Genomic DNA, 25,679 nt, shown 5'->3' with positions numbered 1-25,679 from the left:
TTCACAGTCGGAGAGGATGCTAATTGAAATCCTGAGTGGCGGATAGCTTTCATAGTAAACAAACACTGCATACTTTAGCTTCAGTAATTGCGTCTGAAGAGCAGCTATGGCGGCGCAAACGCACACTAAACACTCATGCGAGAAAGAAAATAAAAAGTGAAAAAAGAAATCCAAAACGCAGCTCTTTCCTGCAGGGTCATTTGCCACGGAACGCTGGAACGCTGCACTGGTGGTTGGCTCGGGCGCTCCAATGACAGGGCAAATACACTCTTCCCCCCGTGACTGACACTCGCTCGCCGGGCGTCCATGGCCCCTGAGCTCACAGAGCGACTTCCATCTCTGCCTTCTTTTTTCTAGCACGAACAGAGCGATGGAGCAAGCATCCCTGCAGCTACACCTGGTCCCTCTCTCTCTCAGCCTCTTCACTCGCGTGTCCCCGGAGCCCCAACCCAGCTCTCCAAGCCCTTCCACTCTTTCATCTCCTCTCCCCTCTGCTCCTCTCCTTTATCCCCTCTTCCCCCGCTCCTCCATCCTACTGTCCTCGCTAGTTATTCACTCATCCACTTCACTCTCCAACCCCCGAGGCCCGATCCCGGCTTGTCCGTGTCCTCCTTTTTCTTTTTTTCCTTCTCTTCTTCTCCCCTCTCCTCTCAGTGCTTTTTGTGTTTTATTAAACCTCGCTGCACAGTGTCTCGGATCACAACTTACAGCTAACAGTCCGACTTAAATGGTGAAGCAGGAAGTCTGTTCAAAAGGCAACAACTTGTTTTTTCATTTACTCGACTATGCGATTTGTTTTCCTCTTGTGCCTTTTTAATCAGCCTTCAGTCCAACATTAGGTCTCTTATAGAGGGGAGACTCAACTTCTCGCTTCACACGTTGAGAGTGTTTCTGCCTGCAGAGCAGCCCTGCCTCCCAGAAATGTTTGTATTATTAAAACTTTAATCTGCCTCAAGACATTTCTCTTCCTTTGATATTCTCTCTCCTCTTTTGCATCCACTCTCTCCTGTAGGTCTCTCCATCCCTTTACTCACATGTCTTATTATTATCCTCGTGTATTTCAGGTATTTTTTCTTCTTTTGTTTTCGTTCCCTTATCTTCCCCCTTTTTCTTCTTCTTCTTCCATCACCCTGAAGACGAGCCCTCTGTAGTCAGTGCATTGAGTTCTCCCGTCGTCCCTCATGTTCCAACCCGTCTTCGTTTGACTGTCCCCTGCAATAATCTGTCTAACACAAAGAGACACTTTCCGTCTCCAGGGCTCTGTCACTGTGTGCGATTCAGGCCACTGCGCTGCCTCTTCAAATGGTTCACAGCTGCAGAGAACAGAGAATTGACATTAAACCCAAATTATCTAATCTCTAATGTCATGTATAAAGTTACTCTACTGAATGTGAACCTGCAGAACCTCTGTCTTGTGCAACTCAAAAGCATTAGAAAACTTTGGCAGGTTTCTTTTTGTGTTATTTTAAAGGCGTATTGACACGTTCCATTTGAACTATTGACCATGCATTCAAGTCCATTAGTCTTTAGACTTTTAAGAAGAAAAGCTGCCGGGTATTGTGTTACAAATTGTTTACCTTGGCTTCTAGGTCAGTGTCGTCCTTCTGGACTTTGTATTTTAATGACTTAACCGTTTGCCTTTTCCGTGCGTTGCTCATTGTCTACACTTCGATCTGACCTGACATGCAAGGCTGGAGTTGAGGGACAAATTGTACGACCAGACTGTTTCACTTGTAGCCAGTTTACAAGCTAATTCTAAACCAAAATGAATCGTACGCTATTGTCAGACGATTGCCGGGGAGTTAGCAGATTGCATTTCGGCCAATGTGTGTCTCCTATTTTGCTCTCCACATGGACTGTTTACCTGCATTCAAGCAAAGACTGCTTGAACCTGAAATATTGTCCCGTTGCCAACAGATTCTGCACATGAGTCTGTTAATAGAAATAGGATTATGGTAGATTGTTTTTCAGTGCTATTTTTTTCTGGAAGGGAGTTTCTTGTTGTAGAGAATTGCTGCATTATAAGTTGCATTGACTGTGTCACTTCGTCTTCTCGGTATAATTTTTTATTTCTCACAAAAGGCAGTAATCCAACCTCACAGTATTTATCTTAATTCCGCATGCAGTCAGTAGGGGAGCTGTGCAACTGACTGACTGCACAAGATGCTTAATTACTCAAACAGCTGCTTGCCACTGCGGCAGGATTGATACTTCAAGTGCACTCAATTAATTGAAGCCTATGATCAATAGGAGGCTGTGAATCATCCCTTAGATCTTCCTCTGATTTGATTTAGCAAACACACAAGGATCAACAGCGTTAATTAGAGATTTACAAGAAGGTAGAGGCATCGGAAGTAAATGTGTGCATCTGGTGCGGTTCATTTAAAAACACGCTTTCCGAACGACATGCACTTTTACTCACTTCCTGGTCCGTGGCTGAGGCTTAAATGAGCGATTCATATTGCATTAGTGGGTAATACATTTCATGGCCCTTTTGAGAGAGCACACACATGATGGACAAGGCAAGACATTAGCACGTATGAGGAAAAGATGAGGACGCTGTCCTCTCCCCTAGAGCTCATTTCATGTTTGCTCTGACCTTGTGTAGAATGAGTTAACCTAAACTGATACGCACACACACGGGAACCTGCTGCTCAGACAGCAGAGACGGACTTGCATACACATCTACGTATCAATGCTTGCACACACTGCACATATTTTTCTAATGCGATTACCTCAGCAGACATTTATAGACCCAGTTAATCTAACAGCGAGAGTGGCGCACCATTCCATATATTTGTGTTTAATTCCAATTAAACCTGGGCTGTGGACGGACTCATTTTCTAAACCAATTACTCTGGGAGGAGATAAAATGCAGGAGCAACCTTTGAACAACCTTTTTTTTTTCTCCATGAAATCTCTAACCGAAATAAAATCCAGATATACAAATCTCCCGGTAAGCCCAGCTACGTGGCAGCATGGTTGCAATAAACCGCTGCTGACATTTGTCAGATGTATGTGTGTGGGAGGTGCGACTCTGCCTGACAGCCTGCAGTCAGTCTTTCTTAGGCTAAAAAAAACAGCTAAGTGCCCTCCGAGCTCCATATTAGTCGCTGTTTAATATGATGCGCTGTGTGACGGCTCAGCGGATACAGCTGTCCTCGGATAACTCAGCAGTACTCTGTTTAGACAATCATTGTAATGATATCCAGGTAGATTACTTGGTGATGTGAGAGTTTGTACAATTCATATCTTTTTACCTAGATTATTTTTATATTTATTTTTACAAAAAAGGTACTATTGTACAGTTAAGGAGTAATTGTAAGTAATTACAATGATATTTTGCACCATTTATACAGAACAACCTGGAAACAAGACAAAGACGAGTTAAATACCTGCAAACTATTACTTTTACTTTACTTCTCAACCTTGGAAGCAGCAGATGACAAAACAATCTCACTTCAGGGTACATTTAGTTTCTGTTCTGGGGCTCTCGGTCATATCACATGATTCTCATCAACAGAGGTCAGTGACAATGAAAATACTTCTTAATAAAACAATGAATTGAGCTGGCAGGCATATCATCTGAACAGCATTCTGAATTTGGGAGGTCAACCCTCTTATGGAGCATTAGATGAAACACAGAACAATTTTAAGATCATGTATTACGATCTTACTATATTATTTGATCAGGGATAATGTTCCCTAATAACACCCTGATTCTTCACTGACTACAATTCAATCTCCTAACCCATCACCACCCCTGCAGAGGGCCGACAGAGCCCCTTTAGCTCCGGGTCTTTGATCGGCCTAGCCAAGAGCATCCTAAAGCCCTGCCTCTGACTGCCTTCTGGAGAAGCCTGGCTTCATGATGCGGCTCCCCCGCTGGTGTGAACCGTAGACCTGCTGGCTGGAGGGACCCGCAGCTCTCACCTCATTGGATAAAGGTGGATATTAATGTGGACGTGAATCTTGAAATGTGCCATCGTAAAACGAGACAGTTGGTGTGTTGTGAGTGTTTGTTTGTGACCGTCTTCGTCTGTCTGTACTCCGTATCAACATTAGACTCCACAAGGTCACAGTCACAGTCTCTGCAGACAAATGCACGCTGTTCATATTCATATGCAGACTATGTGCACTACATGGACAGCAACTGGACTCTTTAGGCAGAAATGTGCCGTAGTCACCTTTTTATTGAGATGCAGTTACAGTTTATGGCGAGGCAGCTCACCGACAGCTCTTACAAATGTAACAACAACGAGTGACGGCGTAAATTATTTTACATGGAGGAGACAACGTGACTTCATACCCATTGAAAGACTGCTGGTTCATTGTTTAAATATAGTTCTAACAATATATAATTATAAGTACCTTTCAATAAAGCATCACATACTCTCTCTCTCTCATCCTCTTGTTGGGTACTGAGATAGCATTTTGCTCACTAGCAGCTCTTGTACATTACTATTTACATTACACGTGTATGTGTGTGTGTGTGTGTGTGTGTGTGTGTGTGTGTGTGTCTGTTGAATAAGAGTATTGATCTGTATCGATGAGCAATATTAGTGTCAATATCGGTATCAATACAATCCTAATGGTGATCATCCCAGCATTGTTTTTACTTTGAATGGTGCTCTGCTGGAAAACTGCAAATGACTCCCGTTGGGTTGGAAGTGAAGTTACTGTGTGCCCCCAGTAAAGCTGTTGTCTGGGTCCTGTTTGTGAGGTTAAGATCGAGAGTGAGATTGATACGCAGCAAACTGTGATGCAGACATTGTGCTTGACTGTTTACCTGAAGTAGGAACTCGGAGTAAAGATCTGAAGATGTACTAGTTGTTCAATGTTCCATCTATCGCCCCTGGTCATAAGCTCTGAGTCGTGACCTAGAGATTGGGATTGTAGATACCAACAGCCAATATGAGCTTTCTGTATTTGCTGTCTGGGCTTACCGTTAGGGACCGGACCACCACTATAGCTGCTTTACGTTGGAAGCAGCCATTGAGGAAGTTGAGGTGGTTCGGTCATCTGATCAGGATGCATCCCAGATAATGTTTCTGTTGTCCAAATATGAGGAGAAGCAATTTCAGATCTTAAGTGGTCTGGGAATGCCTTGCAATCCCCCAGAGAGAGCTGGAGGACACTGTTGGGGTAGAAGGACACTTGATCAACTTGCCAGAGCCTGCCACCACCGCGACCTGGGCTGTGATTAGCAGGAAATGGATAAATGGACTTCACACAGAACGAAAACAAGCAACAGCAACTTAGGAAAATCATTCGCATCCTTCAAATAATCACAGACATTTGCATTCTACATCACAGCCCATTTCCCTCAAGTCAGACCTATCACGACCGTAATCATGTAGAATCGATACTCCTGCTGTATGTAGAAGGAATTTAAGGGCAACGATGAAAATGTTTCCCTTCTCAGCAAGATATCAAAGTGCCTTTGCTACCATGGGTTTGTTGCCATGGGAACAGATGCAAATGACAAAAAAAAAAAAAGGAAGGAACACCTTGTGTTTGCACACGCAAAACAACGGGATGCACTGCATTGGTCTGTGTGGGGAACAACAGCCAGTGTGGTAGTTCAGAGACATGGAAATATATATAATATACCATCAGATCAGTGGAATAGTGTGGAACAATTGGCAGGAACGTGTATTGTGAGATAATGTACTTAATAGACTTTCTTGAGTTATATTTGTTCAGCATTCATTTTGATCGCCCTGCAGTACATTGTGTGTATGTATAGAACAAGTAAGGCTTAATGTTAAGTGTCTCTGCTCTGTTGGGACACTTCACTTTATAATCATCGTATAATGGGATGCCACCACCCGACCTCGTGTCTCTCCCTAATGTCTCACCAACAACTGGTGCATTGCAGAATCTCAACAGCAGGTGTAGAAACAAGTTGGCATTCCTACTGGCACAGTATATTACATAATATGCCAATCCCCCCCCCCCCCCCCCCCCCCCCCCCCCCCCCCTTTGACATTATCCTGAAACCATTGCAGAGCCTGTATGCTACTCCGTCTTTTCCAGTTCTAGGAACATATTCGTATGTGCATTGAATAGCTTCTAATAATGTGCTTGAATAACTGCTCTTTAATTCATTCACACAGAGCATATTTACAGTTTTAGATTTGTCAAAGATAAGACAAGTCTAACTGCTGAACATGGGGACATCTTTACTCTGCCTAGAGCCTCAGTTACTGCAAAAGGCCACTCTTGTCACTATGTAAGGGATTTACATTTCTCCTCTGAAATGGCAGATTGTTGTATGATACATAGCATTTAAAATGCTGATTTATCAAGGCCTCCAGAGGAAGAAAAGGAGGTATGAAAAGAGCAAAGGAGTAAGTGTGCAGGCCATTTAATACATGCCAAAGAAGTCCAACCCGTTTCTGCAGTGTACATCAAATAGATTGCATTTAAGCCCGATGAAGTATGGGATTTCTGGAGGCGGTTAAGATTAAAAATAGAAAAGAAAAGAAATTGCTGGTGGGTGAAAGAGAAGTAAAGAATTGATCACATTAAACTTGACTCATAAGCACTTTGCAGCGCTAAGTTTTCAGCCAACTTTGTGGGTCTCACGTCAGGGCCGTGACTTTTTCATACGCGGCATCGTAATCTTGTTAAATCTGTATCTGAGTCCAGAGACGTGGGGCTTATCTGTGAGTCGGCCTCTGTGCCGCCTGTCGTCGGAAGACCCCTGTGGAGGATTTACAGTGAGCGGCAAATACGGAGAAAATATCTTCTGGGAACCACCCACTACTCTTTGTAATCCTGTAATTTATTTAAGAACTTTATCTCTGGGAAAATATTGAAAACTCAATCCGGCTCAAGGTATATAGAAAAAATACAAACAACAGACAAGAAATCCTTCAAAAATGAGCATCGCAGAGCATCAGTAACTCACGACAGATCTGTGAGAGAACAGTGAGGTCTCGCACTCTTTGAAGATCAATGTCCGGACCCAATAATGGGAAGTCTCTAGACGATTGCATTCTTCATGAGCTCCTTTCCTTATTGTCCTTTTTGAGGCTGCTCTGGCCTTTCCCTGGTTTTTCTTTACCTGAGGTTGCTTCCTTCCTTTCTTTCTTTAAATCCAAACATCCATTGATCCCTTGTTTATCTGTTGGACTGCTTTTGATCTTTCTCATTCTGTCCACTCTTATCCCATACAGGCCATTATCATTATAAAAAGCAATCCTCTTTTCCAACTTTAGTTTTCTGTAAGAAAGTAAAACTGCCTCGTCGTTCTGTCGTCTCTAACTCTCCTGTAAAGCTGCCTGAATGAGATGCAGGTTGAGATGAATGTTCTTTGACATTCCTTCGATCTATCATTACAGCAGTGTGTTGTTGTATCAGAGCAAACACACACAGCTGTCTGCCAAATATTATGAGGCCCATTGTAAAAAGGGACTGAAGGTGTTTTCACTGTACATGTTTTGTTTTGGAATAGAAAGTGGAGAAATACTTCGTATCAGTTGAAAAACGTGTGCTTGAAATCACTTTTCTGAAACCCAAGAAATTCGAGAAATTATATTACTGCAAGTGAGAAAAACGAAAATAAGACAGATAAGAGTTTTTGTTTGACACTTCAGATCTTAAAATAAGCGTGAAAGCATTCTCGAGGATGTGTGAAATGCAAGTCCTTTGTATCTTCCTAAAAATAACCCTCAGATAAAAGATACATTCCCTAATTGAAACAAGCCGGGTGACATTTACATTTACAGTTTTGCATAATCCACTCCATCCTCAAAGCAAGTCAGACAAGATATTTAATCTAAATACAGTGTAGGATTTTTCACACCTATTAGAAGCACAGCTTTTGTAGGACACACATTGCCCAAAATAGCATTGCTTGTCAAGACCTCGGATGCTTCTTTTTCAACTTTTTCTTGCCATAAAACTAAATCTTGTTAGGAAACGATGAAGCATGGCTGCTGATGAAAACCAGTGCAATGAAGCTCATCATTTACACTCGTCACACTAACATCCTTCATAGGAAATGCGATCACATTGTAACTTTTCTCACACAGTTTTGCACACTTGGAATAAACATCCCGTCTGTTTTTAAGTGTGAGTTTATTATAGTAAAAAAAAATCAATCATTTTGTGACACTGCAAAGCTTTCGCTTTCAGTGGAATGCACTGAACATGAATATTTGTGTCGGCCTTGGTGTGAAAGGTTTGTGTGTGTGTGCGTGTGTGTGCGTGTGTGCACTGGTCCACATGTACAGAAGGGAAGGCAGTGCCTTGAGCTCATTACAGCCGCTGATGAATAGATTTTTCGCGTGGGTGGAAAAGGAGGTACTGGTGGTTTCTGCCTGAGGATGTTTCTTCCCAAAGAGCAGGTGGGACTCCGGGACGCAGCCCCTCTGAGCTCTGAACACTTCCCTGGGTAGCTAATGACGGCCTCCAACTAGGCAAACACTGTTCATCATGATACACCCGCTGGCAAGCTGATAGAGCACTGGGACAATATTTGGAAAGCGTTATTCTGGATAGTCTGTGTTTTGTGTGTGTGTGTGTGTGTGAGAGAGAGAGAGAGAGAGTACTTGTGTGTGAATGCATGTTTTCCAAAGGGCTGCTTCTTTTTTTTTCAAATGCTGTTTCCCAGAGAGCTGCTGTATGCATCAGTGTGATTTTTGTTGCTGATAAGTTGATAGCTCATGCTTTTGTTTCTACAGTGAAAACACACTGCTGCGTACCCCTCGGACGCTGCTGTGCGGCTCACTTTAATTGTTTTGTACGGCGTGTTTGGCTAGCCGCTAGAAGCTAACAGCTAACGGAACTACCAGTACACACACACACACACACACTGCTGTACCTCTTTGCAACTCAGCCACTGCTACGCGGGCAGACAGCTTGGTACTTTGAGCAGATTGCTTGCGTACATCGCCTCTTGTTTTTTAGTTAAAGTGTGTTTTACAACACTTTACAGCCCATTGGTTGCGTACATCCCCGGTTGTTAGTTAGCTCAGGCCTATTGTTTTGGAGGGTTTGTTTGGCTAACCGGCAACAGTAAACGGATAACAGTACATCGTGCTTTACCTCTCCGCAACTACGCCGCAACTACGCCGGCGAACAGCTTGTTGAGTTTGATCCCATAATACAGGGATAGCAGATGAAAACTAGCCTCTCTGGCGAACTCTGGCTCACTTACAGTTTGACTGTTGATTGGTGTGCATTGTCCCTGCAAAATCTACAAATACAATAAATGCAGCAGTGGTCGTTGCTCACACACCTGGCAGAGATCTGCATTCTACTAAGTTCACCCTTCTAGTTGACTAATGGAAATGACTCATTTGTATATTAGAGGCATTTCTTTTAAAATTGAGTTTGCACTTATCCTCTTTCCAGCCTCACTTTCTGCCGTTTTTGATTTTCAGTGCATAGCCAATGTGACATTTGAGAGACTTTCATTATAATTCCTGTTTGAGGAAAGTCATTATGCAGTGACAGGGTACAGTAATAGTATTGGTTTAATGTTACTTCGAGAGTCATATTTCTTCTGGAGTTTGATATTTTAAAAGTGAAGCTACTTTGGCAAATTTATTCTTACTCATTATCTTGGCTGAATTCAAAGAAGGATGTCAGCTGCAAGAAGTCCAATTCACTTTGTCCTTCTCTGAGTAGATGTATTACTTTGTCCCAGGTGCAGGGAAAGACTTCCAAGCAATCCACTAGACACAGATCCCACACTTGTAACCTTGGCCCTGCAGCACGATGAACTGGTCGGCTGTAATATCAACATAACCTGACTCCGCTTAGAATTTGTTTGTAGGCAGCAGGCACTTCATCTTAACTTTAAGTTTGCCTTCAGATCACGTTATACGAGCCTTTTCAATCATTGCTCTGTGGGATTGCTTCCTGTAGTCGGTCCAGACTTAAACAAGACCCAAACCTGCAGTTTTGTTTAAATCAATACAGTAATTTGGTGTCATCAAAGTTCAAATGGCATTGTTATCAGCTACTTAAATGAACCAGAATCAAGCTGCAAACATTCGGAATTTCAAATTTGCCCACACAAGGTTCTCCTTAAGTCAGTCTCTCAAAGTAAATAGCCTTGCTTGCTTGTAGTTGCTGGTATTGGGTTGCCACCCTCTAATTTGAGTTCTGTCACCACCAGCAGCTGAGCCCAACAAAGGCCGGTTGTCACGCCACTCGGTCCCCAACGGTGAAATGACCTTCAAACTCCATTAAAGCTGCAATCACACCGCATCCTCCACTAGAGGAGCGTTCAAAGACGCATCTCATATCACCATCACCAACCACGAGCTACGTCACATCTCCTTTCCCCTTCAAATTCTAACGGCTGCTAGTAAATCCTTTTCCTTCCTCTGCATTGTTTTGCCTCTTCATGAATGTATTATTCTCTTATCAGAGGAGTTCAGTGAATTTGCTGTGGCTCAGATTTTCTAATAAGTGATTCTTCATAATGTGGTGAACTGGTCATAGATAGTTTTCTACCGTTGCTTTCACTAAGCTGCACTAATTAGAAATCTTGTCCTAATATGTACACCGTGGAACACTGCAAAAAAAAACAACAATTCAATGAGTTGTTAAAAAACATAAAAGCAGTGTTGTTTTTAAAATGTTCCCTCAAAGTAGCCAAATTGATAATTTCTTAGTTTCTGTAAATGACTTCCCCAGAATAAATGATGTCTGTGACCAAGTGCAGACATGGAATATTTTCAACAGATGGCTGTTTGAGAAAAGCATTAACCCGTCAAAGAAATTATTCCAAAATATTTCATGTGGACGTCTCTCATTATCACTGCCACCTTCTCAGCTTTGTGTGCGTTCCTCCTGGGCCAAAAGGTTCCAGTTTCCTTTAATAGCTGACGATTGAGCCTGCATTGTGCATGTAAAATGGGCTCATAAGCACCGTTTGATGACATTTAGTATTAATGTTTCCTTGGAAGATGTAAGATCTGGGATTCTCGGACTGATCAATCTGCATATATTCATGGCAATTATATGGTAATTTAAGAGGGAAGCCTTGCATTCATGAATACTGCTCATCAATCACAATGCCACATGTAACATTCAGATTCTCTCACAGTAGAAGAACATGTGATCCAGATGGCCTACTTACAAAGTGCACGGCTACCCACAAGAGCGCGGATTCAACTGGTAAAGTCGAGGGAGGTATTCAGGTTTTACTCAAATAAAGATCGATTTTCCTTTTGGGACTTAAACTTCTCACTTGAACTGATTGTTCCATCTTTTCTTTTACGACTCAAAACCTAATGTTTAATGTAAGATGTGTCATTTTCTTTGGAGAGTTGTGGCCATTTCAGAAGCATTTTCTCCCTACAAGGGTTGGTAATGGATTTCTCATCCATTCAGTATATATATATATATTTTCCAAATCACTTATTGACTTATTAACGCAGAACATTGCTATCATCCTTTCTCTTTACTCCTTTAATGGGGGAACTAGAGATGAAAAAAAGCAATAAAATAGTTGACCACAAATAAAGAAACAAGCACTTAATTGAAAAAAGAGTTTGTCAATGAAAAACACACATGCTGTTTCAATGCACAACACAGACGGCCACTGAACGTGACGCTGGACTCCTTGAGGAAAGAGCAAACAATTAACCAAAGATTGATGTCCATTTCCCCCAACAAAGTGGGTTTGAAACTGTTTACCCGGGCTGTAAACGAGATCTTTGGCATGACAACTGGCAACATTCAGAATGGATCACCAGGTGCCCAGACATCTGTGAGATTCCCTTAAGGGTATAGATCATCGCGTTTGTATCTGGCTGCATGGTGCACATGCATAGAAATGACTGTGTTGACTGTGTGACTGTGTACAGCGATGTGAATGTTGTTTACAAGAAGCCACTGAGAATTGTTCTGCCAGCAGCCTCAGTACTAGAACACACAGATGGAATTTGGGTGAGGGACAACAGGAGGAAGAAACAGCAGACGAGAGGGGGGAGGGGGGGAGGGGGAGGAAGGTGCAGGCAGGAAAGCAACGGGGGAGTACCACACAGAGAAACAGACAAAGTCAAAGTGTGCCTCATGCTGATTAAATCATAAAGTAGCTGCAGTGGCAGCAGCAGTCAGCGGGCATATGCCCAAATCATGGCCGAGCACTGCAGCACTCCGAGGAGAAAGAAATCACACGTGCTTCAGCGATGGAAATTAGAGGTGGGCGGGAGACGGACAAATAGAGAGAGATGCTGTGAAAGGACTGTGTGCGTATGTGGTCTGATTTCTACCATCTTCAGTCTCTCATCTGCTCAAGTAGCACTCCATCAAAAGCAAACAAACACAACCTGATTTATTATCTGTCGCATCTCACACGCGTCCCAAAAACCCCGCTGCACATTTCCATTTTGACTACGCATTCAATAAGTCACAGTTTTATTTCATTTTATTTCGCCCCGGCGTTGGTGTCATCATATCAAACATCTACCTTTTGTGGTGGTAATTGAATCTGGGAGAGCTTTAAAAGGTTGTGTACCTGTTGTGTGATTCAGAGGGATCCTGAGTAATGTGTCTGGTAGATTGTCTTAACACAGTCAATGTGACTTTGTAGTCAAACATTCAACAAACAAATTGGTATGGCAGAAATTGACTTTGAAGTATTACAGATAGAGATGCAATTTTCTTTTTTTCATTTTCAGATTTGTTTTAAAGTTTGACCTGTCGGTTCCAGTTTTCATCCTAAGAACTGTACCCGACAGCAACTTTTCTTTTTACTACTGTCCCGAATATATCACCAAGCATCAGTGTGAAGTCAGTGTAAACCGTCAGAAATCCTTCGTGTTATTCTTTTACTTCATATTGTCATCTATACTCGTTATTTGCATCAGAACAAACAATTCAAAATAGCAGCAAATAAATGTTTTTTTATACTTGCTTTGATTTAAAAAAGAAACTCCTGGCATTATAAGTTTTAAGTATGTATTATAAGCTGCTTAGAGCTAGTGTTAGGCCGTTAAACAGGTCATAATTCCCTCTCTGTTGTCTATGATATACTTCTATTGTTGTGAAAAACAACTACATATTTTACAAGATGACATTTGAACACCAATACTTTTACTGAATTTAGCTTGAGCGCAACATCATTGCAAGTTAATGTAACCTGTGTTAACATTAGCTGATACAAGGACTGTGTAGGGTGTGTGTGTGGGTGTGTGTGTGTGTGTGTGTGTGTGTGTGTGTGTGTGTGTGTGTGTGTGTGTGTGCACCACAGGGTGCCGAGATAGAACTATCGGCAGCCGATCGATCGGTTCTTCTCTATTTACGGACACAGAATAGGAAGGGCGGTAATGTAATGTCTGCATCTTTAATAGTTCACATCTTTGGACTTTGGAGCCTTTGGAACATGGACAAGTTTTCTTTTTAACCTTTATTTATCGTAACACTCCCCCTGGGGAAGCGCTCGGCACAGTCTCAGCCAAATCCACTAAACGGCTCCAGTAGAACAGGTGGGTGGCTAAGCGCCTCGCACAAGGACACCTTGACAGCACTGGTTGAAGGAAAGGTGGGGGAGGTGGGGGGGGGGGGGGGGGGGAGTATTACTCATTATGTTCTGAAACCAACCAATTTTTCCTGCTCTCTCCAGGGAATATAACCTGAAAACCTGTTTCTCATTTGGTCTCCTGTCAGGTCGGGGTTTTGCACCAGCAGCCTTGTGTTTCTGCCACTTTGACCTTTTCAGGACAGTATGTTTGTATAAGCCAAGGTGATTTTCAGGCAGAATCACTCTAACTCCACTCTGCTAATGCTGCAACAAGCACATAAATGCATCCTACCGCCCCCACTTGTAACACAAATTAGAGATGTGTTTTATTCTTTCTTTGAGCAGGAGGGTTGTCATTTTTTGTGAGACGCTGAAAACTGTCCTTGTTGCATTCAAGGACAGAATAGAACCAGAGTCTTGGGAGTTGTTATAATATGTCTTTTGTGTTTAATTCTCCGTTTGTCAGTTTGTTTGTGTCCTTGAATGCCACAGCGCTGCGTTTTCAAACAGTCCTCACTTTGCAGCAGCGTCACCAAACAACTTCTGTAACTTTGAAAAGGAAAAACAATGGAGTCTGTGTAAGTTGATGCTTTTTATGCCGTACTGTCCTGCAGTCAAGTGAAACCAATCGCTGCCTGGAAGGAAGGAAATCAATCTAAAAACTAATGGCATACTTTGAAAATAGCTCGAGGTGATGTGAACATACATTTTTTGTAGTCGATGAGCTAAAACACAGGTGTAGTCTTTTAAGGCTTTATAAAAACCAAAAGGAGACAATAACAGACATTTCAGTGTGTTCTGTTTGTAGAAAGTTGGCCGGCACGATACGAGGAAGATGTGCGATAACGTTGTTTAATGTTGCGATGACAATATGACATGCGATATGAAATGGCCTCTCTGATTTGCTGTCTCTCCGTTTAATACCGTCTCTAAATGCAGACTGAGGATAGAAGTCTGCATTTGGCTTCTCACGCGGCGTTCTCCTCCCCTTCAGGCTACCTGCGCGTTTTATTTTGAAAGGCCACCGACGCTGCGTCCTGGTTTTAGTATCCCACAAGACAAACAAGCAGGAGTCGTTTTGTCCCCCAATACCAGAATGATAACGTGTGGAGCGAAACCTTTCTATAGCGCTGACACAGCGCTGTGGAGAGAGGGCTGGCGATGCGAGACTATCAACTTCCCAACTCTTATTTTTAGAAGTATGTTGGTTTTTGTTACATCAAGGCTGCCTGTATTTTACAGAAACAAAGATTTCTCTACGTTCTTCCTCTTTTTAGGTCAGATAAGCAGTTCAAACTGCACATAAACTAATCAGATGGCACTAAATCTCTACATGCAAACCCAGAATCACACAATTCTAGGGGCAGGCTGTACGGCCAGGTTGTCAGACCGCTCTCCCTGCAGCGGTTTATAGATGACCCACAAAACAGGCGGGCTGACACATGCAGGTCTTATCCTGGTACAGTTTTAATCCTCAAACATCAGTCGCTTCTGTTTTCTAAGGAGCTTTTGTTGCCTCACTTTATATAAAACAAAAGCAGTTTTCATTTGTTTTCATGCACTCAATTATTGAAAAGAGAGATGACTCAATTTAGACTTCTATAGCTTTGCACGCAAACCTGATTTTTGTTATTTGCCTTTTAGATTAACCTAGAATGGCCACAACAATGTTGCACTGAACCTTCCAGATGGCTTGTTTGTCAAATACGTTGGTCATGCAGTACTATGACGCTGCTCTTGTGTTCGCAATCGAGCGCATCTCTTCCTGCGGCAGAGCATTCATTCCTAGGAGAGGGTGCAGATAAGAAACAAATGCAGAGAGCGTGTGACGGCCGGGTGGAGGCTGAATAACCGCTGTGTCAGAGGATGATGGAGAGATTAGCAGCGATATGTACGGGGTTTTTTCCTCCCCTTCACACCAGAGATATTAGCAGGGAATCTCATGATTATTGATATTAAAATGTGACCTAGTTTGTTCATTAGTCTCATGTGACCTAGTCCTTGTGCTGATCTAATCCTACCTGTTCTGGAACATCTGTTTCCTGACACTGACAACATCTCCTCCCCTTCCTGATGAGATGAGACGACTGTACGGATTCCACAGAGACGTTACCGCGCTCGTCTTTAGCTACGACTCATTTAGGAGGACGGGAGGCTTCTCAGCAGGGAGCTAAATTGATATGCAACTAAATTACACATTTGACTTCACATCTCATGTAAAGCATGTTTCGGGAGACAGAGTGCTGCCAATTAGGCTTTTTTAACTGGTGTCAGCAAGTTCTTTAGTGATCTTAGGAAATAAGATTTTCTCACTTTCTTGAACTCAACTCTTTTTTTGTCTGGCTCGTCTAACAATCTTAAATATTAAGTCTGTCCAACTGTGAACTTCATTTCTTTGATTCATCCGGCACAATGAAACACCTGACAGTCATCTGCTGAGGCGTTTTAAATATGATGGAGGAAAATCAGTTTTCCAAATCCTCAGACGGCGTTGTGGTTAAACAAATATTGAATGCAGAGTAGAAAGATGCATTGTTTGATAAAGCATTACTGAAGTAATCAGTTCAGCCAACTGTGAGCAAATGAAAAGCATTTGTTTTGAGCAAGAATATAATAAATTCTGAGCTGAGATAAGTAGACTCTCATTTCCATTGACACCTGCAACTAAAGCGTGTCTCATTAAGACTCTTAATCTGATTAGAGCTGCCGAGAACACCAAATTATCTGCATTGAGTGTTGGATTAACATAATCTATGTCTGTCTGTGTAGGATACAGTGGAAATTAGATCAAATTTGGAGCAGCGCTTTAATGCAATTTTGGGTAGTTAATTAAAGCAATATTAAGATGGATGCTGCTGGGGAAGCAACGCTGACACAGACCATGAATATGTATTAATTAGAGGAACAAAATGTGGCAACATTTACCTGTTCTTTCTGTTTTCCTATGAAATAATAATGGGCAAAAATGACAGAAAGTCCCAGTTTTGATAAATCATGTGACCGTGAAGGTTTCACAATACAGTCGATGAATCAATGAACTAATATAATTAACTTGGAATTTCACAACATTACTTTCTAAAAGTGCTGAGCCTTCAAATGGCAGATAACACTCGTCTTATTGAGGGCTTTGAGCGCACAATTATTGGTATGTACTTCTGTCTTCCATCCCTAGAGACAGTGGCAGTTAATCCACTGTTTGGGATAGTAATTGCTCAGATTTTCCTTCTTCATTATTCATTAATTGCTCCCTGTCGATTAATTATTCCAGATGATGAAAAAGCTCCGGAGACACGAGAGTTTGCAGTAAACGCAGATCATGCCTCCGTATACGGGCAACGACGGAGCTCCCAAAACAAACACGGCTCCCTGCTGCTGCTGCAGCGTGAGCTACTAAGTGTTGGGGTGCCACTAACCATTTTTAATGAGACCTCTTTTCATAGTTTCTCGCTGCCTGTAGTCGCACTGTAGGTTCAGAGAGAGTTGAATTTATGGTATAATTACTCGTAGTGTGTCTGGTGGTAAAACTCCAAATTAAACCCTGAAATAACTCTTATCTCTGAAATACTGCACACAGTGCTCAGATTCTGTACTTTAAGTCACTGTGAGGAACTTTTAACTGGTTATGAAACAGTCTGATTTGATACTGATAGCTCTATCTGACCTTCATAAGTAAACTAAACCATCAGCGAGAAGACCGTCTAACCCTATATAGCTATTCTTCATGCTTCACATCGGTGCCAACGGGTCTCATTGTGCACGAAATTAGATAAGATCACACAGCTTCACCAGAAACTCCAGCAACAGCTAGCCCACCATGGACGGACCTCGATCTGGCTGTGCTGCTATACCTTAAACCTGCAGTCGGAGCTCCGGCGGGAGGAGGAGAGCTCAGCTCCCGGCAGAAGCTTCTCCTCCTCCAGGAGTAGAGCTTCTCCTCGCTGCTCCACCGTTCCCCGCTGGGATCCGACACCACAGGCCGTAATGCTGGGCCTGCTTGAGGGAAGGGAGGTAGGGGAGAACCAGAACCAGGACTGACCAGGGCAGACTGTCAGACCCCTGTAGCAGTAAAATGAAAGGTTTTATAAAAGGGAGTCTGGTGCTCAGAAACACTACCGCTTTCATCCATTGAGAGTAACTGCAAGGATGAATACCATGATGTAAAGAAGAAGTTCCCATTCAACGTTTTGATCGAGCGGAAGTAAATGTCAAAGTAGATAGTAAAATGTACTTCGGTATCAAGGTCAAAGTACTCATTGTGAAGCAGGGTTTAGTTCTATCAGATCATTTACAAAAGGAAAGGAGAAATGATAAGAGAGGGAAACAAAAGGAGGACATGAATCTGGATGAGAGGTGTAAGGAAGGCACACCAGAATAAATGGACGAATGGTAGAAAAAATAAATGAAACAGAGGACGAAGGGAGGGAAGGAAGTGCAGAAGGGAATACAATCGAGGAAGAATGAATCCAAACATGTAACACAATGCTCCAACTAATTATTATGGTCACCGTAATTGAATCCATCTATAATTCTTTGTATTAACTGTTCAGTCGATTAGATGCCAGACAATAGTCCAAGGTGACGTCTTCACATTGCTTGTTTTGTCCGGACAAAGTTATTCAATAACTTAGAACATAATCTGAATTTGTCTCATTACCGTTGAAGCTGTCACATCGTTCTGGAGAAATTGAGCTTACCCACCATCTTTCATCATGCACAGGGGCTTTGGTAATTACAGAAAGTACAGCGCTGAACTGTGTTTCCCTAACACTCTCAAATTAGTCACTGCTACAAGCAGGAGTACTCCAGGGTACATCGTGTTACACCGTGCTGTACTGTACATGTGACCGACTGGCCTAAATCTGCTCCACTGCTTCCACATATTGTAATATACCCTTCCAGTTTAATTCCCCTCATTTATTTTTCTGTTTCTTGGGTCGTCTCACTCGTCTACATCTCCAGAGTTGCCTGTTGTATAGTAGCCATTAATAAGAGCGCGTCACTCACACACAACTGCAACAGTGATCTTCCAAATGTAGGCGTGAAAAGCAGAAGCCTGCACATGAATTTCATGATATAATATACAACAGCAGTAAGTTGCAGTGAACATAAAGGCCTTTATTCTGAACAAAGCTGAGACCTCTCTCTCTCTCTCTCTCTCTCTCTCTCTCTCTCTCTCTCTCTCTCTGCTGTTCTGGTTCACATGTCGAGTACATCACTGGACAGCAGTAGTCATTTATTTGAGAATTGCATAGCATGGCATACCATGAATTAAATCAACACATCGGAGCTCAAAGACAGCTCCTCTTGGGGTTTTTTGTGTGGTGAGTGACAGTCTTTGGCATGAGGGGACGGATATGGAGGCTTGGCCCAGGACCCTGTGGGGGCAGGAAGCCAACGGGTATTTAAATAGCTCAGGATCCAAGGCTTTGAAATGTGTCATTCTCGTTGACAAGCTGCTGACTGAAGGACCGGCTCCCGCTGTTTTTTAAATTGTTATGTCGGAAAGCCGTTCATCCCTGAGAATGAATTCATAAAGAGTGCATTTAGGAAAAGGGTTGAAAGAAATATCCCGACTAGACTAAAAAGCACTTATTCTTTTTCAAGCAATTCTCTGAAGGAACACAGTTAAAATGTGGTACATGTTAGTCTTTTTATACGCACCACTGATGATAAATGTACCTGTTTTACGTTTGTACTGTGGTCATTTCTATAAATATTCTGGAGGCTGAAAGGTCAGACGACTCATCGTTCATCCAGGTCACCTCATTATTCACGGGAACACTTTGACAAAACACATTTCTTGTATTTCTTTCTGCGTTTGGTTTGATGACTTCCCCGAACGGCGGTAGATGTGTGTGTGACCCAGATAGCTTCACAAAATGAACCGAGGAGGCGACGTGCAGGAAACAGGAAAGCCATATGAACAGAGGCCAGGCAGGGAAATACACGTGATATCTGTTTGTGTTTTTGTTAATTTCCCCCTTCATTAGTTCTGTTTTCTGCTTAATGGCCTGCTCCACTACTGTTTCTACCTGCTGGCAGAGAGAAGGACTCCAGTTGTAAAACTCTAATGAGTCAATATCGGTCCTCTGCTGCCAGTGTACCTTGGGGCAAACCATTTGATATGCAGTGCAATCAAATGGGCTCTGACTTCTTGTTCTGTTTGATTTATCCATTTTATTTTCCCTGAAAATAGAAAGTGGGACACAGAAAGGGATTGGATTTGTGATTTTGAAAATCTAACGATTTCAATACTCATCTCAACAGTCGTTGGGAGTTTTACAGTACAGAAACGTTTCAACATTCCACTGGCTCAATATAAATCGTTGCTTAGTTGAGTTATTGAAAACCTTATCTGGGAAGCATTACATTTAAAATGCAATTGCTGAATCAAATAAGTTGAATATCAACATGTTTTCTTTTAGGGTTATCGAAACAGACCTTTTATAGAAGCATATAACGTCTGTGGTTATTAAGGTAGACTCGCTGGACTGATTTGATAAAGTACAATATGACGGCACATCAAACAATAAAATGTAACACACCAACATATTCACAATTACCTTAATCTGCAGCACTGATACAGAAAACCTGAACAATGTGTATCAATCAGCTGTCCCCCCAAAGGCCACAGTAATGAAGTTAAAGAATGAAAAGAGGGGACGAAATATATTAACCTTTATGTACCAACAAGTAAATGACTACTGTAATTATTGGGAGGGAAATAAATGACCACATTATCAACTGATTGCTTTGTCTCTCATTAGCTCAGGGGGAAATATACTCGTTATAATTGTGGGCCGTCATCAAAGCTGAAATTAGCTCCCTATGTTTGCCTCGTCTGATGGTAATGGAAACACCATTGCTGTTGCATGATTGTAGGGAATCAAATAATGACGACCGATTCATCTCGGGAAAACATCGGAGACTAAATGAATTTCCCTTTGATAAGATGAAATTTGGTTGAAATTAAAGAAAAATCACACGCTTCTTGTATGCAGCCAATTTGACTGAGATATGTGATAGCATTATTCAATTACCATTTCACACTGCAATGTACAGACTGCTGTTTTTCTTTCATTCCTTTTAATGTTTTGCCTGGCGTGACGTGCCCGCCTCCAGCCGCTGGCGAGTAAAGCAAAGATTGGGGTTAACCAGAAAATATATTGGGCTTCCCAACTAAAGGGATGAATGGATGAAAAAGCATGGCTGTGGCCAGGGGAACCTCCATCCATCTCTCTCAGGAAGCCAGAGCTTTCCACACGTTGACAAAGATATACTAAAATAAAACGGGTAAATTAGATGTGTGAACACTTCAGTGTTGAGGGTTTGTTGCACTTCCAGCAACGGTTGATGTACTGTTTGTGAGATGTTGAAGTCTCCTGTCAGACTCCCACGCAAAACACTTCAGCCTTCGCCACTGACGCAAAGTTGTGACCTATAGAGAAGAAGAAAAAAAAAGAATGAAAGATGAAGAGTCTTCTTAAGGCATACGCTCATAGACAGAATCAAGATGAAAGATAAAACCTTCGGATAAAAGGGACGAGGCTTTTTCCTCTTCGACTGAGAAGAAAGAATAAGAGCCGTGTTCTCAGCGTACATCTCTGTCTTCCTCTTGTTCTTTTTTTTTTGTTGTTTTCAAAGTGTCAGAACTCTGCATCACTGATCTGAACATACAGTGCAAAAAAAAAAAAAAGACTAACAGCTGCCAACTACCTGATCACTCCCACTGAAACTGTGAGCATAGCTTTTACTTGCTGCAACATTTTGGTCCTCCGTTATCCTCTTATTCCGTTGAATATAATATATAATATTCCTGCTTGTGTGCTTTAGCGTATGCCCAATTATCTGATGACTCCCCAACAAAATGGAATTGTCTTGGAAATCTTTTGAGTTCTTTGAACATTTTGTAAGGAGGCCAAGTGGTTAACAATTTGACCTGCTTGCTGTGTCATTGCTGTGTCATTGCTGTGTGTTGCAAGTACTTGATGATGGGATGGTAAGGGCGATGAAGAACAAACCCTTGCCCAGAATCCTTCGCCTCCATCCTCGTTGATTAGCGTGATATTTGCGTGCAACTGAAGTGAAGCCGACAACGGCCCCGGGGGGGGTGGCCCAAAAGTTCACTGCATGTCAATTGGTTTTGGTAATTTGATTAATTGCAAATGTGTCATGGACTGCACAGGTGAATCCAGCAATGCATTGAACTACATAACATCCATGTAAGGGAGACAACATATGCACATTCCTTTACACACATCACACCATCTAGTCCACTTCTACAGCCTCGGTGTGTATACTCACGCTTATATGAGTTTATTGCGTTTATAGCTTAATGTTAGCATTTTACTTTAGCGTGTTAATTTGTGACGATTTCCCTGTTTAACAAAATTTGTCTCATGAACTTGTGTTTGCCACAGAGTTGGGAAAAACCCCATTGACTTTATGTTGAGGGAAACAATGCTAAATTTGTCACATCCCTGTGGCAATGTATGGAAACGTACAGCGAGAGATAAGAGTTTGCTTGTTTCAGTCTACCTCCCACTTTGAGTTACTTAAAATCATCCATTCTGTGAAACTTTCCCCGTCAAGGTCACTGCAGTATTTGGGCAGGGTAATGTAGGATGCTGGTCCTGGGTTCTCTGTTGTCAGTGGGGGTTCAGTTGGGCCGCATACAACCCGAGGCAGCTCCGTCTCCTCCGGTCCCCACACCCAGGCAATTTAAAGCTGTATACTCTTGGGATCATCCGGCAGCAGCTTGCAGGCCTCAGCGACGGCTGTGAAAGGCCTCGAGATTACTGTAACTTACACTGCAGGTGTGGGAGGGAGAGGAGGGATGGATGCTAAAAATGTAATCAACGCCTGAGCCTGTTCCCAGTCTCAATCTATTAGCGAGAGTGCAGGCTTGGTAATTATTTTCTTTCGCCAAATCCGCTTCACCGGGGCCGAAGGTGCCAGTGCATCTGTATTTATATTTTGGGTCTGATTATTCTTTCTGTTATTGTTGTTGACCTGGCACTGAAACAACTCTGTCATTATTTGTGTTATGTGTCCTACAGGTCGTGATGTAGTTCATGACTCCGAGGGCCACTTGAGTACCATTAGGCAGTAGTGTGATGCTATTACTGCCCGAAACCGCATGCAGGTAGAAGGAAATTTGCTGTTTGAGTGGACAACAGCAATTTGTGAGAAACCACATGTTGTGTTAATGAGCATGAAGAATGTAAAGCAGAAAATAATAAATTGCATTGACTTTGGTTATGGCATTGTGAATTCTGCAGGAAATAACTCGCAAAATGTCCAGCGCGGATGAAGCAAATGAAGGCCGTTGGATGAGACCGAATATCTTCATCCTTTACTCGTGAAAAATAGAGGAAATCTGTTTTCTCTTTATGATGTTGTGCTAACTAAGCATGTTTGGAGTGTTCACTTGGTTTTAAATGTATTCATCATTAGCTTGACTGAAAAGAGCTTAAAAAAGACTCAAATGTGTATAAACACGATTACAACGTGGGTCTTTTATAGAGTGTTGCAGGAGTGAGTCCTAAACATCTAAAATGAGTCGGCGTCGTTGCACTTCCGGTTCCCTCGTCTCAAAGTCGATGGGTTTGTTGAATGGGTTTTTGGTTATATGCCTGAAATAAGGTCTGTGGTTAACACATGGTTCTAATATTCTAACAGTTTCTCAGTTATGAAATACGTCAGCAAATGACCCTCTTGTGAATTTTTGAAGCTTTTAAGTGTATCAAAAAAATGCGGTTGCTAACAAGTGGCTAAATGAGACGACAAAACGCCGTCACACCGAGTATCATGGACTCCTGTTTTGGCAGAGAGATTATTTTCTGCAAAATTCGAAAATCCAATTAAAGAATTCGATATTTCTTTTTGTCGATGAAACAAGTTTGATGCTAACTTCCACCGTTGGCCTACTATAAATACTTAAAGCAGATAACATCCCTGAAACTCTTATCATTTGGCGATCATTTCTATCCGTTATGATGTTGTAATCGCGCTCAGTGTGCATACTACTACTATCTGTCACTGCAACAGGTCAAAGTGCATCAGGAAGTCACTGCGTAAACTACACCCTGGACGTTTTGAGTAGTTATTGGTTTTCTCTTCCAAATCAGTTCGGCTGAAGGGAGTTAAAACCGTTAATGTTCCGTGTCCCATCTCAACCAATGTCACCAAAATCTCATGAGATTTGCCTGATAAGATTTTACACTAATCTGTTTAAATACATCAGACTCCTGAGTCCATGTAGCATCATTTTGTTAGATAAATCTAAAAGTTTTCTGTTGTTTCAAAGAGAGAAAACTATACTATGACTTCAAACGCCTCATCCAGATGTTTTACATGGTTTTGCCCCAAACCGTTGGACCACCTAACAAGGTGTGCGTTCAATCTTATTAGAGCCAAAGAGCCGCCCGATGGTAACGTAGTTATTAAATATAAAGTGCGATCTGTTGGGGGCGTGCTGCTTTAAGTCCCAGCCTCTGTGGCGTCTCTTTGGAGGCCACACTGTGAACAACACGCCACACGAAATTTGAAATATGATGTCTAGTGCAATGAGTTGAAAGGAATTTCCTCATCGTGGGCATAACCAATACAGCCTCCATGCAGTGCACTTCATGCTAATTAGGTGAGTAATTACAACTTGTTTTAAAAGAACAGCTGTACCTGCTGAGTCAATCAGCTTCAGTATGATAACCACTAATATTGTGATCATTAACACTTAAAGGGTAAAAAAGAAAAGTGTGAAATGTATTGACACTTAATGTGAAACGGGGGCCTCAGCAGGCTTTGTCACAACACTAGTTAATAAAAGAACAGCAGCAGCAGCGTCAGCAATAACAATCACGCCAGTCTTTTTTATAATACTAAGATTTACTTACTATTTACTTGGTTCGGAGGGGAACTTCATCCCAAAGTGCAGTTGTTGGAGCCCAATGCAGCTACTAAACTCTGCATGTCCCCTTGTAAGCTATGCTTCTCCTCAGACTGACGGGATTCTCTGTGACGCCGAGTAACTAAGAGCGAAAGAGAGTCGGATCCAGAGAGAGAGGGAGGATGAGATATAGGGCTGATGTGTTTAGTGCTGATGTGCAGTTTGAGAAGGCGGTTCTAGACGATAGGCTTGCAGATAGACAGGCGGGCCGGGGAGTGAATGCTACTGTACTATTTCTCCTTCGCCGCTTTGCCAATAGCCTTGGTGTTTGCGACGGGGTTTCTCATTTAGTCTGCGCCAAGCTGCACAGACTCTGATAAGGCTTCCCGAGCACACGCTGATCCACTCCGCTGAATGTACGGCGAGGCAAGCTGGCAGACCGCTTCGCCCGTACTCTTAAAATCTAGAGACGTCGTTCTGAATCAACGGGAGTTATGTATTAGCTGGGAAATGTGTTGGAGTCACTTTAAACCGTGACTCATCACTTTTTTTCTTTTTTACTGCTTTTCACGCGGGATTATTGCTCACGCTATCAATAACAAGTTCCCAAGAACTGTCCCGTTTGGGATATTCATTTAGGAAGCAGGAATGTCGTTCAGCCCATCGCTCTGACCGGCGATATCTCAGCTCACAGCTGATGGTATCAGCTGCCTCCTCCTCCGACCCCCCAGCCACAGTCAAACATCCGGTGAGGTCTTAATAACTTGACAGCTTACACTCTCTCTCTCTCTCTGCTGATCATTCATGCTGCTGCTGTTGACCCAAGTGCCGCACACTCCCTCCACCTCCTCCCCCCGGCCTCCTCCTGCTACTCTTTGTGGATGGATGCTGAGCAAGCTGTTTTCGAATAATGGCTGGTTGGTTTCGTGCAATGTATTTTATATATATATATATATATATATATATATATATATATATATATATATATATGTGTCTATGGGTTTTTTTATTACACTTCCCCGCAGAATATCTCACACGCTACTTGGATACACCAGGGGGCCGCTCTTCTGTCGAATGCTAGCTTCATTTGCTCTAATAAATGCTGCTACAGTGTTGACCTATTTTTAGGATGCAGCTGAGGATTAACTCTAATTTTTGTTTCTTTTTTTTAAATCACTCGTTTAGTCTGTCGCACAAATTCCAAGAACTCAAAAATTAATTCTCAGATTGTTTATTTTGCCCAATCGTACGTACAAAAGTACATTTCCTCACAAGTTGAACATACTTTTTAAACAGCGG

The 25,679-nt window shown here is 42.3% G+C and overlaps 1 protein-coding gene across 1 annotated transcript in view; it reads left to right on the top strand.

The window, feature by feature from the left end:
- fstl4 (follistatin-like 4) overlaps positions 1-25,679 on the top strand; it is a gene marked incomplete at both ends in the record, with an annotated part of 172,000 nt that overhangs the window by 81,352 nt on the left and 64,969 nt on the right. The gene's annotated exons all lie outside the window — the stretch shown is intronic.

This window comes from Pholis gunnellus (assembly GCF_910591455.1).
Source record: "Pholis gunnellus genome assembly, chromosome: 13".
NCBI classification, from domain to species: Eukaryota; Metazoa; Chordata; class Actinopteri; order Perciformes; family Pholidae; genus Pholis; species Pholis gunnellus.
Note: the sequence above shows the minus strand (reverse complement) of the source record. Positions and strands in the feature narration are given on the sequence as shown.